The sequence below is a fragment of the Lacerta agilis genome, chromosome 2 (genome assembly GCF_009819535.1).
Source record: "Lacerta agilis isolate rLacAgi1 chromosome 2, rLacAgi1.pri, whole genome shotgun sequence".
Lineage (NCBI taxonomy): Eukaryota > Metazoa > Chordata > Lepidosauria > Squamata > Lacertidae > Lacerta > Lacerta agilis.
This window is the reverse complement of record NC_046313.1, coordinates 77,585,663-77,602,214: the sequence shown is the minus strand read 5'-3', so window position 1 is coordinate 77,602,214 and position 16,552 is coordinate 77,585,663. Positions and strand designations below refer to the sequence as shown.

At 41.6% G+C, this 16,552-nt stretch overlaps 1 protein-coding gene across 25 annotated transcripts in view; it reads right to left on the bottom strand.

Annotated features, from left to right (window-relative positions):
• The window catches only part of CACNA1D (calcium voltage-gated channel subunit alpha1 D), a 184,382-nt gene that overhangs the window by 123,033 nt on the left and 44,797 nt on the right, over positions 1 to 16,552 (bottom strand). The window lies entirely within an intron of this gene.

Below are 16,552 nucleotides of genomic sequence, written 5' to 3'. Positions count from 1 at the left end.
CCCAATGCTCAGCATCATAAACCCATACACATATATTAATAAACTTAAGAGGAAGTTTTAAGTAAATGGTTAATCTATTTAAATATAGTAGAGCACACATTCTAACACTACTAGTGCAAGTTACTTTCTTTCTAATCCAGTAAGCATAGCCAAAGGTCAGGAGGGATTATGTGAAGTGTAGTCCAACAACCATGAGAAGGCCACAGGTTCCCCTGCTTGCTGTTGTAGATAATTTGTGTACACAGCCCTATATTAAAACATGGATTGCAGATAAACAAGTGCTGTGATGGGGCATATGAACGACACCACAAAGCCTGGTATCAAGCCAGCATGGCAACACCGTAATGACAAGTGTAGGAAATTGATACCCCAACACAAATATTTAGAAAATGCGTGTAATACCGGTATATTTATTTTCATTTAATTGAATTAACGTTTTTCTGCGCTCTGGTCCAGTAATATAAGTCTCCCCAGCAACAATGGCTTCCATTTTCATTTCACTGGCAAAGGACACTGAACTGAAATCCTGGCATCAACTGAACTCTTGAGCTAACACATAGATAACCACAAATCAATTTGAGTAGAATTACTGAATGAAATAGCGACTAGGCAAGTAAATGATTACAACTCATTACACCAACATTGCCCCATCCTAAAATCCTCAGTTTCACATGTGGAGTTATTGGGTTGGGGGGGGGGGGGGGAATTGGCATGAAACATCACAGCCCATATAAAAAAAATTAGCTCAGTAGCGGCAGCATAGAAGAGAGAAGAGAATACTAGACCATTCCTTTTCTCCTTTTCTCTCTCCCTCTCTTTGTGAAATCCTACATTTTTAAAGGGATTTTCACCTGAAAATGTTCTTTATGTCAAGCTTGGCATGCTATAGGCAACTTGTAAGACCCATGGAACTTCCATTAAGCATTTTGAACTAGCTCTCATTTGGTCCACAGGACACGGACTGTCAAACCACTCACTCTTCCAGTCAGGAATATCTGCTCCTTACCTTAATCTACCTTCCCACTGCCCAACAATACTTGAATACCATTGCTGTAATAGTCCATTTAGGTGAAAGATTTGGAACAGGGTCATGGTGTTTCTTGGTAGCACTTGGTACATACATGTATGTATGTTTTTCCCCACAGGGTATAAGCAATATGAGAAGGACACCTTTAGTTGAGAAAGCAGTGCAACAGGCCATCCTCCAGCTGGGTGGTCATGATTCAGATTGCCCGCAGCTGTCACATACAGTGTGGCCCTATGATACAAGCTGAGAATCATCCAGTCTAATAGAGTGATTAGCAACTAGACTGGTTTTATTATTATTTTCTTACTTGTAAATTGCTTTTATTTGCCGCTATATAGTTAAAATCGTGTGCATTTAACTGTGGGCCAATCTAGGGTGCAGCATCAGGACAAGCGATTGCATGTTCACAGCAATGAAACACTAGGGGAAACAGTCCCCCAGGGCTATTTATGTTTGCTCTCTCTACCTCAACCTAATTCTTCTGCCAGTATAAGAATAAAGGCTGTGTTGGGGAGAAGGATGCTGTCGCACACCATCCCAAATTTCCAGGAGGTACATGATTACAGGGATGCAAGGCACTTATCCAGGATTTGTGTTTCCTTTGGAAATGAGGCACAGTGCAGACTGTGGTGTCTTTATGATATAAGGTGTATTTACACACACATAGTCTTGGATTCAAGAAGAAATCAGCCATGGCTTTCTCTCTGCCTTTCCAGCCTGCAGCCTTTTCGCATCCAGCCTCTCTACTCTAAACACTGGCTTTATCTGCTGAGGGAGCCCCACCCATCCAATTGCTGTCTCTCACCCTTGTTCCACACCCTTGTGTATCTGAAGAAGTGTGCATGCACACGAAAGCTCATACCAAGAACAAACTCAGTTGGTCTCTAAGGTGCTACTGGAAAGAATTTTCTATTTTGTTTCGACTATGGCAGACCAACACGGCTACCCACCTGTAACTGGAACCTTGTTCCTTTGTTTGCTTACTGGCCCATCACTAAGGAGACCAACTCAACAGAGGAAGCTAGCCTGACTTAATTAGTGTTTAACACTTGCTGGATCCAGGAATTTAGAGAGGTCTAGCACCCTCAAACTCTTAACAATACTGAGGAAACTATGCCATAAATTACACATGAATAAGAAGTGGTTAACTGCTAGTATAGCACTTGTGTCATATGACATTTTCAGAAACACAATACTTTTCCGCAGAAGTGGTTCACACCATCAGCTATGTATAATGACATCACGAAGGCACCTGTGTCTCCTCAACACAAAGAGCAGTATTCCATCTCTACTACCAAACATTCAAGCTCCAGGGCCACAAAGAGGAAATCAATATTGCACCAATCAAATATTTTCAGAGGGCAGGAAAGCTCTAGGAAAGCTCTATGTGCCACCAACAAATTAGTATATTAAAAGTTCTTGAGAACACACACCAGCTTTTTTGGATCCCCCATAGTTCCTGTAACAATCCAAAAGAAGAGACGCCGCTGACCCTAATCTATGGAATAAATATTGTTATTCTAGTGCCTATATACTGCTATTTAATAATTTGTCAGAAGATATTAAAACCTCGTTTTCATAGCAGAGGGATGGGTTTGCTTCCTTCTTATAAGCAAATCAGCTTAGCAGAAACTGAGTCCTCAGTAAGAAATCTTTTTCCCCCAGGCAGATGGTGCACATTAGTCATCATTTATCTTTGTATTTTCAAAATCTTCAAAGAAAATATGCAAAGCTGTGACTACATGAAGTAAGCACTGAAAGTGTGTTAAGAAGTTTCACAAAAATGGTTTTGAAATAAAATATGGATAGCTTGCAAAAAAATATTTAAATTATAATGTTATACATTAAGGGTCCTCTCCCTCTAAATTTATCTGCTGCAAGGACATCTTAGAGCTGGATTAATTTGCTACATTTTTTAAGTTCAACAACTTCATTCATAAAGTACTAATTTTCCAAATCCATGAATGAAGATGGGAAATCCTTAGGAGGAGTAATTCGTCTAAGGGAAAAAGTCAGCCTCCTAAACTTTCTTATCCCAATGGGTGCAAAAGAGTACGCATGAGAATGTGCTTGTGGTATATTTTATTTTTATGATTAATATTTTTAAAAACCCATGGGCTTAAAGCAGACCTGTGAGGCTCAACGAAGTATAACGATACTGGAAATGTCTACAATTGCAATGATTAAACAGTTACATCAACTATCAATGAATGTTTAAGTCAGTGGTGTGTGTTGGATTTGCACACGATCCTCCTTCTTGCAAAATATTCTCCCACTTACTTGGATAAATTGGATAACTCGCTCTTCTGGGTGGTACAAGCATTCCACCCAGGGCCAGGAAGGGTAGTGATAGACCTATCTATGGTCTGCTGCAGGGGCGTAGAAATGGGGGGGGGGGTGCCCCAGGTACCATCATGGTGAGAGTGACAAATTATCAAGGAACAATTACTGCCCTATTAGGGCAGTTCATTAAAAAAACTTTTTATTTTTTTTTAAATGCCTGCTCCAAAGGTCTTATCTTACTACACTAGGGATTATATAGCTATATCTGAAATTTCATGCATATCAGTTAATATCTTGACCCTCCTCCATGAAAATAGCTGTTTTCTTGGTCGTTTTCCTATGTCGTGAAGGCTGAAATTTCAATTCAGTGGAGCAGGGTCAAGATATTAACTGATACGCATGAAATCTCAGATATAGCTATATAATCCCTAGTTTAGTAAGATAAGACCTTTGGAGCAGGCCTTTTCAAGTTTTTTATGAACCGCCCTACTGCCCTACCCTCTGCTGGGCTTGCCTCCCCCACCTGCAGTCTCCATTGTTCTGTATTTATCCGTTGTGTGTCCTGGCTGAGGGGAAAAACAGAAGACGGATGGCCATCAGTCAAGGATGGTCTAGTTGAGATTCCTGCACTGCCCCAGGGGTTTGGCTAGATGACCATCAGGGGTCCCTTCCAACTCTACAATTCTCTGGTGCAGGCTTGTGCAGAGTTTTAGGTACAAGTTGGATGCAAGTGGTGCATAGGATTGCAGCCCATCTTATGCACCATCGGCTCGGGAATAAGTCCCACTGATCATGATGAGACTAGATTGCTGCTGTGCTGTCCTGTTTTTTAAATAAATGTTTTCCTTTTCAGATAATAGAGCATGGTGAAATCACAATAAATAAAACCTCCCCTTCAGTAATTTCAAGCACTACTACAGGTTCCACTTAATATCTGTACTGCATTGTTTAATGTGACAGCACCTGCACTTTGGAACTCCCCGCCTATTGCAACAAAGCACGTGCCTTTGCTGGACTCTTTTTGGGCACCTGCTAAAAGCATTTTTCTTTAGGCAAGCATACCTATATACTTAGGAAGTTGAAGTAATTTTAATATTTTAGCTTTTGTATTTTTAAGGTAGGGTTGTTAATTTTTCTTGATTTTATTGCTGTGGGTTATTTGTTTTTTGTTTTGGTAAACCACTTTGCAGGTTTTTTAAAATAAATTTTATTAAATAAATAAACAATAAATCTAAATAAAATAACACAAGCCAAAACACAATCCATCCTGTAGATTTAAGTATCTGTCCATAGGCGCCTACTTGTTATCAGAAGCCCAGAATCCACATTACTTTGTAAGAAAATATGAAATAACATAAAACCATTTTTGCGGGGGGGGGGGGGGGAAATCAATGTGGGGGTGACCACCTGACCTTCCTACACCTCTGGTCTGCTGTGACCAATTTGCAAAACGTTTCCATCTGGTCTGACAGATATTAAGAAGATAAGACATTTCTGTGCAATTATTACTGAATTTTGTCACTATGTGTATCAGAACAAAAGGCATATTAACTGGCAATCTACTCACTCTTGACAAATGAGACAACCTGCCTATGAATTTCTGCTGTCAAAGGACAGTTTGAAATTGTTTGTTCTAAAATGGATCTCATCATGAGCTGTATAATTATTATACTTGTTCACTGTTTAAAAAAATACTAAATGCTTTACTTAAAACTTCACCTAATCCAGGTGTTTGCTTTCCTTAATACCTTTTATAAAAATGCTGTGTTTAATTTAAAAAATTGCTGTGTTCAGATGATCGTATAGTGATTAAAAATATACTTGTAAATTGCTGTAACCCACCTAGGGAGGAGGGTGGGTACAATATAACAACATCAAGAAGAAGAAGAAGAAGAAGAAGAAGAAGAAGAAGAAGAAGAAGAAGAAGAAGAAGAGCAGACATAAGAACTTGAGAAGAACCTGTTGGATCAGCCCAATGGCCCAACAATATTTCCTGAACAAATTCCTACACAACCTTAAAGCTATTTCCAATTTTAAGAAATATTCTCCCCAAGTAATAACTCATAAAATCACTATCACATTACCTCAGGAAGAATAAAAGTTGTGGGTTATACCTGGTGTTTTGCCATGGCCTATGTAGCCCTATGCTATATGATATTGCAACTCACCCACAAGCCACTCTCTTCAGGGAAAGTTGAAATCTTCCTAATGCACAGGCAAGCCGCACAACTAGTTACAAAACTGGCTGCCATTTTGAAATTACGAATAGCAGCCTACTTGAGCTTCACAGGGTGCCCCTTAATACATACCAAGCTTTGTGCTTTTATCATAGTATTGCAACTTCTTCTTTTTTGTTAAACCGGTGTTAATAACATAAAAAGAGCCTGCTAGATCAGACCAATTGCTAAACAGCATCCAGCATAACGTGCAATATTCCTCAGATGAAAATCCTCAACTCCCCATTTTTGTCCCCCCCACGCTACAGAGCATTTCCACCATCACTACACCAACTAGACATAGCAAACACACCCTCCACCGCCCTGAGAAAACCCCTTAATCACAATTTTATTTTTATTCTTTTGTATATTTAAAAAAGCAAAAAATCATACACACACCAATTAAAAAAAACTAAGACAAGGGGCAAGATGAGACATGGATACACAAAGGATTTTTTAAATAAAAAAAATCCTTACACTCTGCTCCCCCTTCTTGCCAAAGGCGTTCCTGTCCTCTGCCTGCACCTCTGAGCCAATGTGTCATATGCGGCTGGACCTTGGTGGCAGCGGCCTCTCCTCCTCATCGCCCGTTCCCCAGCAGCTGCTGCAAGATGCCCAAGGGAGAAGGCTGGCAGCAGTGGCCATGGAGAGGCAATGGCGTGCTCTCCTCCAGCCGCTACTGCCACCACTTCTCAGGACAAGTGCCAGCTCATCCTCCTCCCTGAGTTCAGCGGCAGTAGCACTGATGGGTAAAATAAGGACATCACTGGATCAAATCAGAAGCTGGAGTGGCTTTTGTAATTCTGGGACTGTCCCTGGAATATAGGGGCACTTGGAGGGTATGCATCCTGTTATCATAGCCATGTTCAAATATATAAAATGATGTCATATAGAGGAGGAAGAAAGGTTGTTTTCTGCTGCTTCAGAGAAGCGGACACGGAGCAATGGATTCAAACTACAAGAAAGAAGATTCCACCTAAACATTAGGAAAAACATCCTCACAGTAAGAGCTGTTCGACAGTGGAATTTGATGCCAAGGAGTGTGGTGGAGTCTCCTTCTTTGGAGGTCTTTAAGCGGAGGCTTGACAGCCATCTGTCAGGAATGCTCTGATGGTGTTTCCTGCTTGGCAGGGGGTTGGACTGGATGGGCCTTGTGGTCTCTTCCAACTCTATGATTCTATGATCACAGTGGTCGACCAGAGGCCTGCTGGAAATTGGCAAGCAGGCCCTCAGCACAAGAGCATTCTCCCCTCCTGCTGCTTCCAGCAACTGGTATTCAGAAACCTACTGTCTGTGACCATGGAGGCAGAGCACCGTACTATCGCAGGTGGGGAGCTAGAGCAGGGGTAGGCAACCTAAGGCCCGTGGGCCGGATGTGGCCCAATCGCCTTCTCAATCCGGCCCACGGACGGTCCAGGAATCAGTGTGTTTTTACATGAGTAGAATGTGTCATTTTATTTAAAATGCATCTCTAGGTTATTTGTGGGGCTCGCCTGGTGTTTTTACATGAGTAGAATGTGTGCTTTTATTTAAAATGCATCTCTGGGTTATTTGGGCGGCATAGGAATTTGTTCATTTCACCCCAAGAAATATAGTCCGGCCCACCACATGGTCTGAGGGACAGTGGACCGGCCCACGGCTGAAAAAGGTTGCTGACCCCTGAGCTAGAGGCTTTCCAGGCCAGAAACAGAGAGTGTGCCCTGCTTTAGGGAGACATGTTAAGTGTGCCATGTATTGTGATGCATTAAAAGTTGAAAGAAAGATGTAAGGTTCCCACCAACCCTTTCTCAAGGATTTTTACCACACATTGTGCTTTCTATATCCAACGTATCCTCAGTTTTAATTTATGAAAGTCTGAGGTTAGAAATATATATATATTACCACTGTAAAAACGGTTATTTTCCTTGTTGTTTTATTATATAATCTTTTGAAAGCTGACTCGGTGTTACTTGGTATGCATGCTCTAAAGAGAATGGAGCCCTCCATTTTCATTCTGTAAGGTGCTGGCAGTTCTGCAAAGGTTATTTTTAAAGATGCAGGGAGTTTACAACTTCCTGTAATAGGATTTGGCATCAGAATACAATAGGTTTATATGAAGCTTTAGCAGAGGCAGTGGAAAGAGACAGCACTAACCCTACTTAATATGGATTTGTTTAGCCATACATCGAAGAAAGAAAAGATACAGGTTTTGTGGTACAGTACTTATCTTTGTGGCATTTTAGCTTCACTGTTTATGATATGTGTGTGCACCACTTCCTTCTAATAGTGAACAGAGCTTGGAAGTGTTGAAACGGTTTTATTTTTTAAAAGGGGGGGGGAGCCACAGTCAAACAAGGGAGGTATCAGCATTCTACGTGGAGGGATCCAAATTTTTCAGATATACAAAAACTAATTTAGGGTGGGGAAACTAAAGGACAACTCCCCCCCCCCAAAAAAAAACACCCAGCCCAATGAGGACAATGCTCAGTAGCCACAGAATGCCACGGGTTTGTTTTGAAGAAGGAACAGAAAACAAAGGAAATGAGGTGACAGAAACAATGAGCATTCCCTGCTGCAACGTTTTGTTGCAGGTCCCAGATCCCATCCCACATGGGTGTCCAGGCCCACCAACTGAGGATAACACTTTATGCATCCAATGAAATGGGTTCCAGTATGCAAAACCTTTTCTCACAATATATAAGTTCGTCCTTGAGGAACTAGAGATCAAGAAGCTTAGTTTGGTCAGAATCAAGTATAAACTCCCAGAGTTAACACTAAATACATTACATCTGGTAAACGAGCCACCATAGCCACATAGCATAGCTGTCAAGTTTCGGATTTGAAAATAAGGGATCAGCAGCCTCACCTATCCCGGGGACAGTCACATGGCAATGGTGGGCGGAGCCAGAAGCAAAAGTGGGTGGCACTGGTGTGAACGCGCGCAGTAGGCTTACTGTATTTTGGAAACGCTGCCCGTGGGCTACAACGCCTGTAAGCGCGGGAAATGGCTCCCGCTTGCTTTGAGGCTGCAAGGAGGCAAGGTCTTCCCAGTCCCTGGCCAGCAGGGGGTGGGAGAGGAGCTGCTTCCTTTGAAAAAACGGGAAATTAAAGGGATATAAAAAATAAGGGATAGCAGCGGGAAACTGCTTGAAATAAGGGAGATTCCCGGGGAAAACGGGATACTTGACAGCACTGCCACATAGGGATGATTAACAAAAACGAAGTTGGCTTTTCCACTCCAAGAGTATGGAGTACAGTATTCTCAGGGCCCATAATAACAGAACTTCCTGCAGAGACAATCAATGATCAATTCCTTTCCCTGTTAGAACAACTGACACCTTATAATGAACCACTGATATCCCATACAAATATCTTAATATACAAGACTGGCATATTTAAACAAAGACAAAATGATTTATATTGTACAAGCTGCTCTTTTTCTATTTTTTTTTTTTTTACTGCTGTTAGCTCATATAAATATACCATATATACTTGAGTATAAGCCTAGTTTTTCAGCACATTTTTTGTGCTGAAAAAGCTGCCCTCGGCTTATACTTGAGTGAGGCGGGCGGTGGGGGCGGCGGCGAGAAAGAAGCCCTTTCTCTCCGCTTGTGCTGCCACCCGCTCTCCCCAGTCAACCATTCCTTAAGAAGCATACAAGAACAGCGGTTCTTTACTCTCCCCAGGCAGCTTGTTCCATTCCTGAACTGCTCGCATAAATGCAAACTTGCCAAAGGAGGAAGAGGAAGGAGCAGCCCAAAGGGCTGCTTTCGGGCTGCTCGTTCCTCCTCCTCCTCCACAGCGGCAAAGGTGAACCGGCTTATACTCGAGTCAATAAGCTTTCCCAGGTTTTTGTGGGAAAATTAGGTGCCTCGGTTTATATTCGGGTCGGCTTATATTCGGGTATATACGGTAACTAATCACTACACATCACAATTCTCCGGATGCGCCAAAAGCATAAAATAAAATCGAAATCACCCAGAGTGAACTCAAACTTCAGTCAGTTGTGGATATGTGTTCTTCTTTAAAAAAAAAAAAAAAAAAAAAAGCTTTCCTTTCTGTTTTTGCTCACTACAAATCTTATTTTGAGAAATACCTTAAGGGCTCAATCTCCAAGGTACTGAGAATCTCCCCAATAGCACTGACTGTTAACAGATAACTCTTTGAGTGCTTTGTAGGATTTACTTACTTAAAGAACAACAAAATGCGTTAATTAAAGCTGCTTCTTTTTGCTTACTGCTTTTCTTTTCAAAATTAGGATATGCTGAAGGCTGTGTTTTACTTGCATTCCAATGGAATACTTAGCACAGCATGAAATAGATGGCATCTCCTTTGTAGCAGAAGTGAAAGGTTGACTTCTGCCTTGGGCATCTTTTATTCTCCACTGAAAGCTTCAAGCTAGAAACTGAAGCATAACAATTGGACCTGCAGTGAAAAGTAGTGACATTATAACAACTGTTTCCTCCAAATGATAAATGTTGTGATAAAAGCTGTTTAGAATTAAACAGCTATGTAATTAATAGACAAATTAGGAAACACTGAAGGAATCACCAAGAAATGCTCCACAAGGATATGGCCTGACCTCCAGGGGGAGAGTTCTTCAGAGATGCTCAGAGCTATGCCGGTGGTAGGCACGGCTGCTGATAGGGATACTATGAAAGACAGAATGTATAATGAGAGATAGCTTGACTTTACTTTTATTTGGTTCATTTTGATGGAACCTTGTGCCTTATTGTGGTATCAGCTCCCACTTAACCATCGGTGACACAGAATGCAAAATCCAACCTCTTGACCTCAAAGACTGCCAGAAGGCAAGTATTGATAAGCCACCAGTGACACTGGGGGAAACTCCCAAACCAGTAACTATCAGCCCCTCCAGAGACCATTAGTAATACAAAACTCATGTACGCCAAATTCAGCAATTTGCACCAGGCATTCCACAAACACAGGATGACAATCTTTAGGCATATCTGGCAGGAAAGTTATCAACTCATGCTTCACGAGAAACTTTTACTTTCCCCTTCCACATCATCCCTTTCATTCCCATTTTACAAACACAATTATGAGATCCAAAATCTCATTTAAGGTTGAGGTTTTGCATCGGCTAATCAGCACAGCATGGTTCCAAGTATACACCTTCACATCACTTTTAGATAACAACAGTTAGCACTCCATAGCTATCACACCTAGCAATTGGTAGATCACTATTGCATGGTTGCCTGTTGGTTTGGAAGGTGAAGGCATAACTCCACAGGCATAGAAATTCCAATCCTAACCTTGGAGCCTGGTCCCCTTCCATTCATCCAATTGCAGGATCACTCTAACAAGAGATGGTAACAGTATAACTTTCCTCCTATCCCTAGTTGATAACTAACATTAGGCTCACCCACTTTGTTTTCTTGTAGGTCCTTCAGGAGTGTATGGAGTGTTAGGGGAGGGGTGGTACTTCTTGTGAGGGACACATTGTGCTCCTCCTGGAGTAGTTTGTCCATCTTTGGTCTCAACCCTGTACTCAGCAATCAACTGTGGCTCCCAGAAGCTGCTGGCATGCTTTGACTGGCCAACTAAACCAGGTGAGGGTAGCTGATGGGTCTCAAACCCTCAATGACTTAGGGACTTCCCTTGCATGCAAAAACAGACTGTCAAATTGAGCGAACAAAACCAATAGTGGGTCCGATGGTCAAGAAAATGCTTTCTTCACATCCTGTAGAGGGAAGTAAGGAGAAGATGGGGCTCATCAACCTGGGAAAGTAGCCCATCTAGGAGAAAGAAAAATCTTAACCCTAAACCTCCACTGCCTTGCAGGATATATTTGGAATATCCCCACACAAATCCGGAGTGGAGTCCCTCAGACGGTTGAATGGTGCCTTGTACACCTTCTTCCAGCAACTCCTGTAGCCAAGCTGTTGCCAAATATATTGTTCTGCTTTCCTTTGGACCACATCAGCGAGGCTGAGAGTCTTGTCGTCTGGGCAGCCCAGATCCCCTAAACACACTGCCCAGGCTTGCACCCTGAGCAGGTCACTTCAGTGCTGCTAACGCAGTGGTTTGACCACCCCCATACTCTGTTGCCTCTGGAGACAAATGAATGCCAACAACAAGGTCCTTCATTTCTCTAGATGGGGACTGTCAATGTGTTAGGCACCAGTTATTTGTATGTATGCTCATAAGCCACTCCATATGAGTTACTGCATTTTTAATTTATGAATGCTTGATTTCTTGTAATTAACAACTTCTTTTTATGTAGCCTTCTGTGAGCATACACTCTTAAGGGTATTAAGGACTAGATTAAAACGGTGCTTGACTGTTTCTCCAGGCAAAAAAAATCTCACCTCTTAAGGGAACATGTTCAACGGATCTTATGTTGGGTGGACACACACTGGTGGACACACATTTGCAATAGATCTTATGGATGGTTTTACTCCATCCTAGGGAAAAGGTCTGGTGCATAGAATGCACTGGATTTATGTGGCCTAGGAAGAACTGGACGAGGAGCAAAGCAATCACAATCTCCTTTCCAAAAGCTCTTATGTTTGCAGTAAACTATGGTTTGGCATAACTCTACAAGAAATTAAAATCACTGGGCCACCTGATCAAGACTGGGGCTAAGGCAGGATCTATGTGTAAGAAAGTTAACATTATAGTCCCATTGACACCTCTCCCACCCACAAACTACTATTTGCATCGGGAAGAAAGTTCCCATTGGCACCAATGGAGCCTTCCCTGCCAATTCAAACAGAAGCTTAATGGGAGAATTTTTTGTCAAGATCACAGCAGGAAGCGAATTAAGCTCCTCCTCTTCACCTTTGACAGTTCCAATCCTAATTCATGCAGTTTCTGAACAACGCAATGTTAAAAACCCTGTGCTTAACAATACATGTAGTTTGGCTCTAAGAACTGCTGTCAAGTCAGGAGAAGACTGCAAATGGTGAGAACAGCTCTGTACCTCGTATGTGAGATAGTGCAAAGCCAGCCCACATACGAAAAAGAACAACACAGATAAGTTAATGAAAATAACCTGCACATGGGGGGGAAAGGAATCTATGCCAGTGTTGAATATGTAAAAACTGGCAAGAACCTATTTTTCAGGATAAACTGGATAAAAACTGGATTACTGAATCAAGTCCTTGATTTGTCCTTCATTCAGAAATGTCAACTAGCAGCTCTGCAATAGCTACAGAAGTGACAATGTGTAAGATTTTTGTGTAGATGTCGTTAAAAAGAGCTCCACAGCATGCCAAAGAAATCACTGCACGAGTATAAAGGCAGGTTCCAAAAGAACAGCTGAGACTTACGTAAGTGCCTGTTTACTCTTACTTTCTAACAGAACAAAATGGAAGTTATCATCAGGATGTACAATAGTTATAAAGATTTCATGTACAAATACTGTCCAGTTAATATTACATATGATACCGAAACACTGTGGGATCTTGTTCATCTCAGAAATCTCAGTCAAACAGCCATCTGATAACTGGAGGATGGATTTCTAATAATGTAGTTAATTCCCCAAAGGACCAGTGAACTAAGAAGCTGCAGAATCTAGCAGGCTGAGATTCTCTGGAGGCTACGTATTGAAACATCCATGATCCTTCCTGATTTCCGATGTAAATTTGGTTATAGATAGTACACTATCTATCACTTTCTTGCAAGAAAAAAGACAAGCAAGGGTGAAGATGATACAAGTGTCATGTTCTGTTCCAATCCCAAGGAGCACACCGGCCATGGTAGCAAGGCAGGTTGGTTGTTGAAGTACCACCAAGGGGAGCGTCTAGTGAGCAACTTCTTCTGGCAAAAGCAGGAAGTGAACAAAGCCTTTTGAGTGCCTGTCACCAGATACCTCTCCCATGATATGCCCCCTGCGTTGGAGTACCAGAAACCATTAAAAGGGACAGTCTTCGGGCCTCAGAATGAACAAGTCTCCTTTCCTCCATGGTCTCCTATTTGGCATGCTGCCTCCACTGCTGGACTAGCAAGTTGGCATGGGATACAATCAGTTTCTTGAGTGTGGAGAAAAGAACCTGTGAGGGTTCCAGCTCTGGTTCTACTGAACCTAAATGCTGTGGCATCTGGTTTAGTGGATTCCTGACTTCCAGCTTAGGTACACCACCATCCACAGTCCAGAAACATCAAACTTATAGCCAGGAACCTGGTCCAGCTCTTCAGATGATGGCACTGCAGGCTCTGATGATGTCCTGGTCTCTGCTGGACTCCAGGCATTATTGTATGTGCAAAGTTAAGCATGGGGCAGAGAAAGTGGACAGAGATAAGCTTTTCTCCTTCTGTCATAACATTACAACCCATGACCATTCAATGAAGTTGAAGGGTGGGAGATTCAGGACAGACAAAAGGAGTAGTTCATCACACAGTTCACCACCACAAATGTGGTCCACCAACCTGGACAGCTTTAAAAGGGGATTAGACAAATGCATGAAGATTAAGGCCATCAATAGATACTAGTCATGAAAGCTATACAGCTCCTCCGTTTGCCAGAGGAAACAAGCAGGGGAGTGTTCCTGGGCTCAAGTCCTGCTTTGAGGCTTGTCTTCTGGTAGGCCACTGGAGGAAACAGGATGTTGAATAAAGTGGGCTTTTGGTCTGATCCCACAAGACTCTTCTTATATTTATGTGAAATGTGAGACAGTGCACATGGCTCTGGAAACCCAGTGCTTCTGTGTGTGATGGAGGCTTTTGAATTCCCAGATTCTGATATTGTTGTTTTACTGCAGTTGTTGCAATATCAAAGCAGCAAGCTCCCAGTGAGGTGTGTCATAAGTAATGCAACAAAATTAAGTTCATTATAATTGAAAATAATTCATGCTGTCATATTTACTGTAACAAGGGGTCACATCTCTAGGGCTATAGAAACTGCTCACATTAATTGTAACTGACACCTACTTCCTTCTTCAGGAATAGTCAGCCACACTACATAGCTCACTCCAGATTCTTTTTAATATAATGAAAAATGTAAACAATGAATATGAATAGGAGGGAAATTAAAATTTGGATTAAAATATGTACGTTTCAAACATATACTATACTTACAGAATCACAGAACTGTAGAGCTGTAGAGTTGGAAGGCACCTGAGGGTGATCTGGGCCAGCTCTCTGCAATGCAGGAATCTCAACTAAATCATACATGACAGGTGGCTATCCAATCTCTGCTTAAAAACCTCCAAGGAAGGAGAGTCTACCATCTCTCCTGGAAGTCTGTTCCACTGTTAAACAGTTCTTACTGTCAGAAAATTCTTCCTGGTGTATAGTTGGAATCTCCTTTCTTGTAACTTGAAGCCATTGGTTCAAGTCGTCCCCTCCAGAGCAGCAGAAAACAAGCTTGTTCCATGTGGTACAGCCCTTTAGATATTTGAAGGTGGCTATCATATCACCGCCTCTTTTCCAGACATAACATATCCAATTTCAAATATGTACATATTTCAAATATGTACTACTGGTAAGCCAGGTGTCCCCCATCTTATATTTGTGCAGCTGGATCTTGTGCTTTTAGGGAGGAAAGTGTTGGATCCAGAGAAGGATGATCAGAACTCTGTTCATGTAATGGATCTTTCCTGGTCCATACTCCCAATACAGGCTTCCCTCCCCCCCCCCACTACAAAAGCTATCCAAAATAGCATGTGACTTGACCCAAGTCAATTCAAACTATTGCTTTGCGCCAGTACTATCAATAAGTTCTATAGCAGAGGAGAGAAAGAAATGGAACTATAGTAACTAAGTTAACAATAGATTAAAAACCCCGTAGCAAAGAGAGAGAGGGAGAGAGAGAGAGAGAGATTGCAATGTATTTGATGTTCCTTTTCATTTCAGATTCACTTCCCTTTACTGAATCCTGTTTCACCCTCCTTGAAAAGAATAGTGCAATAAATACCTTGAGAATCAGAGTGACAGGTCATCTAGTCCTAAGGCAGCTTCTATAAATTTTACTGGAAATTGTACTGTCATCCCTTGGTTCTTGAACGGCTTAGTTGATGAACAAATCAGCTCTCGAACGCCGAAAACCCAGAAGTGTTCTGGTTTTCAAACGTTTTTCAGAAGCCAAACGTCCGACGTGGCTTCTGCTTGAGTGCAGGAAGCTCCTGCAACCAATTGGAAGACGTGCCTTGGTTTTCGAACAGTTTCTGGAGTCGAACAGACTTCTAGAACAGATTAAGTTCAGATCTATGGCAATAATATTTGAATTCAGAAAAAGCGGATGATTCTCTTTCGAAGAAGGACCTATGTCAACATCAATTTGACAGCGTCTGTCAAAGATTTTTGTAGTTTATATTAATAGAAAAAAATAATTTGCTAATTTAATTACCAAAATCTCAATATGGGTTCCTTTTTGAGTAATGGCCAATAACTTAAAATTCTAACAGTGTGAGCGATTCAGAGATCCAGTGTGGTGTAGTGAAGATAGGGCTGAAATCCTAACTCAGCCATGAAGCTCACTGAGTAATCTTAAGGCAGTCAATGTCTATCAATGTAGCCTTCCTCCCATGGTTGTTGTGAGAATAAAATGAGGGAGGAAACAATCATGTATGCCACCTTGAACTCCTTTTATGGGAAATATGGGGTATAAATATAATAGTAAATACATTTTAAAAACCTATTGTTAATTAACCTTACAGTTAAAAATAATCAAGGCACTAAACAATGGTGCTTAGACAATAAATCAATATCAATTAAAGCAGAAGAAATTCAAGTAGTGTAAGTAATTGGGAATTAATTCCAAAGTTGGGGCACACTTCAATGTTCAAAGGAAAATATTATTTACTACTTCCTCACTCCCATAATGATCGTGTTGCATAAAAAGCCAAACCTGCATCCTGGTTTGGCAGGTATACATACGGTACATAATGGTTGAGTGTCGGTATCATAAAAGAGAGAACTTAAGTGCAGAATGTCCAGTGTCAATAAGGTAAACATCATTTCCTGTACTTTTCTGCATTACATTTCCCTCCGAGTTTGAGACGCCTCCACCACCAACACCCCGCTACTCCAATAAGAGTGTAAACAGTCTAGGGGGCAAAACAGTGGCCAGCTAAACTCAAAG